The 3,543-nt window shown below is 48.4% G+C and overlaps 1 long non-coding RNA gene across 1 annotated transcript in view; it reads left to right on the top strand.

The window, feature by feature from the left end:
- Positions 1-411, top strand: part of LOC116079170 — a 3,808-nt gene extending 3,397 nt beyond the window's left edge. The window contains exon 2 of the long non-coding RNA XR_004113787.1: positions 97-411. This is a non-coding gene — a long non-coding RNA (uncharacterized LOC116079170). The remainder of the gene's footprint in view (positions 1-96) is intronic.
- Positions 412-3,543: the final 3,132 nt, after the last annotated feature.

Genomic DNA, 3,543 nt, shown 5'->3' on the forward strand with positions numbered 1-3,543 from the left:
CTCTCTCTCTCTCTCTCTCTCTCTCTCTCTCTCTCTCTCTCTCTCCCTCCCCCCACCCAAAGATCAAAATGTAACACTCTCACCTCTCACTTTCAGCTATTTCCCCCAACACCATGCCTACATGCCACTACACTCCCCAAATGATAATGTGTTGGGCCCTACTTGGCCTTGGTTTGGGCCTTGAAGATGAACCCAAGCCTGGCTCAATTTTCAAGACTTATCATTTGCTTCCGCTTGAGAATGACTCAGCACGACCTACCGACCTGAATGAGACTGCCTCTGCCCAGCGAGATCACGCCACATCCCTCGTCATCTCACGCCACCCTATATGTCATCTCACCCCATACTTCTATCCCCTCCTCCTTGCCCTGTCTATATAAGCAAACTGCTGTCATATTAAAGTGAGTTCCTGCTTCAAAAAGACTCCCAGCTTGGGTCACCAACACTCACCATCCTGCTCAGCCCCGGAGAGATCCAGCAGATCTGGGCTTCTTGCCGGCAAAGAGCGGACAATAATGGGCTAATCCCCAGAAACAGTGTAAGCTATCCCCCAAGTGAATGCTTTCTTCCGAGTTGCCTTGGTCATGATGTCTCTTTACAGCAACTGAGAGAGAGAGAGAGAGAGAGAGAGAGAGAGAGAGAGAGAGAGAGACAGAGAACCCTTGACATTCCATAACCATTAAACACTGACTCGCCCTTCCTCTCTCTCTCCTAGTTCTAGTAAGCATTACTTTATTTTCTCTATAGATGCCCTTGACTAACCCACACACACAGATCTGTACATTTCTTAGTTAGGGTTGCCATGACCAAAGTAACTTGGGCAGGAAAGGGTTTATTTGGCTTATACTTCCACAGAACTGTTCATCATCAAAGAAAGTCAGGACAGGAACTCAAGCAGGGCTGGAACCTGGAGACAGGATCTGATGCAGAGGCCATGGAGGGGTGGCTAACTCCTCGTAGCTTGCTCAGCCTGCTTTTTTATAGAACCCAGGACCACCAGCCCAGAGACAGTGCCACACACAATGGGCTGGGCCTCCACCCCCCCCCCATCAATCACTAGTTAAGAAAATGCCCTACAGGGTTGTGTATAGCCCAATCTTATGGAGGCGTTTCTCAATTGAGCCTCCCTCCTCTCTGATGACTCCAGCTTGTGTCAAGTTGACACAAAACTGTCCTGTCTTAGGTTTTTACTGCTGTGAACAGACACTATGACCAAGGCAACTCATACAAGGACAACATGTACTTGGTGCTGGCTTACAAGTTCAGAGGTTCAGTCCATTATTACCAAGGTGTCCTGGGCCAAGCATATTCAAATCACCACATTTCACCCCCTGGTCTCCACAGGTTTGTTCAAACATATGAGTCTATGGGGACCATACCTAAACATAGCATAGTGCAAAATACATTTAGCCCAACTTTCAAAAGTCCCCAGAGTCTATACCAGTCTCAACAATGTTAAAAGTCCAAAGTTCAAAGTCTCTTCTGGGACTCATCCAGTCACTTAACTGTAATTCCCAAAGCAAGACAAAACCAGCTGGGCAAACTCCAAACTCTGCATCTCTATGTCTGACGTCAAAGAGGTCTTCAGACCTCCAATCCTTCTTCACCTTTGTTGACTGCACAAACTTCTTTCTCCTGGGCTGGTTCCACTCCTTGTTAGCAGCTTTCCACAACAGATAGCCCGTCGCTCTGGCATCTCTAACATCTTAGGGTCGCCAAGGCAACTTCAGTGTTACAGCTTCTTGTTTCAATGTTTGGAATCTACACAAGATCTTCTGGACTCCTTTAAAGGTCTGGCACCCCTTCTCCAGCTCTGACCTCAGTAGCGCTCTAGACTCCACTCCACTGCTGCTGATGACCTCTTCAATCCTGGGCGATAAACTGCACCTTCACCAGTGGCCATCCCTGGCCTCCCACAGTGCCAAGCCTCAGCTGCTCTCCTTGACCCCTTCATGCTGTCAAAACCAGTACCACGTGGGTGATTCTTACACATTGCCAAGTCCAGCTGCAGCACGAAGTACAGGTTTGGCTGTCTCTGGAACACAGCTTCTTTGTGATCTCAGAAAATACCTCCCAGAAGATGTCACCTCAGTGATGCTGGTCTCTTCTTAATCACTGCTAATTTCTGAGCTCCAGCTAATCAGCATCAATCGTCCCAGTCGTCCCTTCTATTTTTGTCTCTAGAGCCAGAACCTCAGCTGAAGCTACTGAATTCTGCTGCTTTCTGGGGCTGGAACATGGCCCCCTTTACCTACTACATCATCACCAGCTTTCTGTTTTCCAAGTCCTTCACTGCCTAAGCTTAGCTGTCCTGAAACTTGCTTTGTAGATTGACCTTGAACTCAGAGATCTGCATGGCTCTGTCTCCTAAATGCTGGGATCAAAGGCATGTTTCACCACACCTGAACTTAAGTTTTTTCTCTACTAGGAACATGTTGAACCTTTGGTGTCCCTCTCTATAAAATGGTGGCAAGAGACGGTTGTGTGGCATTGAGTGGATGTATCGGTTAAGTGTGAGAAACTACGGGCTTGAGAAACCCCGGCAGAGATCAGGGGAAGGATCTCAGAAGCCAAGGGAAAGAAGTTTGAGAACTCATTGGAAGAGGAAAAGGTTCTCTCCTCTCCTAAGCTGCGGCTGCTGGAGGCAACGTGAGTCACTGTCCCTACAGACCGATGGGAAGGCACCTAAAGATGTGTCTATCTGGAAAACCTGCTTGGAGCTATTCACCTGGAGAAAACCCGAGGGACCAGTGTAACACACTCTGGAGGGGAAAATCCGGAAATGATGATAATAAGGGGAAAGGGTTGAAAAATACGGCAAATACCCAAGAAAGGCTGCCTATGATACCTCTGCACCCAAAGAAAACCTATGTAGCCAGAAGAAGAAGAAGCCACACCCTCATTGCAGGGTTGTGTTGGAAAGTCTTAGGACAAATGTGTCAGCCTTTGTTATCTGTACTGTACTGGCTGGTTTTGTGTGTCAACTTGACACAGGCTGGAGTTATCACAGAGAAGGGAGCTTCAGTTGGGGAAGTGCCTCCATGAGACCCAGCTGTGGGGCATTTTCTCAATTAGTGATCAAGTGGGTAGGGCCCCTTGTGGGTGGTGCCATCCCTGGGCTGGAGGTCTTGGGTTCTATAAGAGAGCTGGCTGAGCAAGCCAGGGGAAGCAAGCCAGTAAGGAACATCCCTCCATGGCCTCTGCATCAGCTCCTGCTTCCTGACCTGCTTGAGTTCCAGTCCTGACTTCCTTTGGTGATGAACAGCAATGTGGATATGTAAGCTGAATAAACCCTTTCCTCCCCAACTTGCTTCTTGGTCATGATGTCTGTGCAGGAATAGAAACCCTGGCTAAGACATGCACCAAAGGAGAAACACGGTAAACGAGCTGCTGTGCACTCCTCCCTGGATGCTGACAAAGCCTAGCATGGTGACACACACATCCAGCCCCACAATCCCAGCCCCGAGACTGAGGAGGGAGGAACATGAGTTCTAGGCCAGCCTGGACTACAGAATAAGACCTCACCTCAAAAAAAAAAAAAAA

Source organism: Mastomys coucha, unplaced genomic scaffold (genome assembly GCF_008632895.1).
Source record: "Mastomys coucha isolate ucsf_1 unplaced genomic scaffold, UCSF_Mcou_1 pScaffold5, whole genome shotgun sequence".
NCBI classification, from domain to species: Eukaryota; Metazoa; Chordata; class Mammalia; order Rodentia; family Muridae; genus Mastomys; species Mastomys coucha.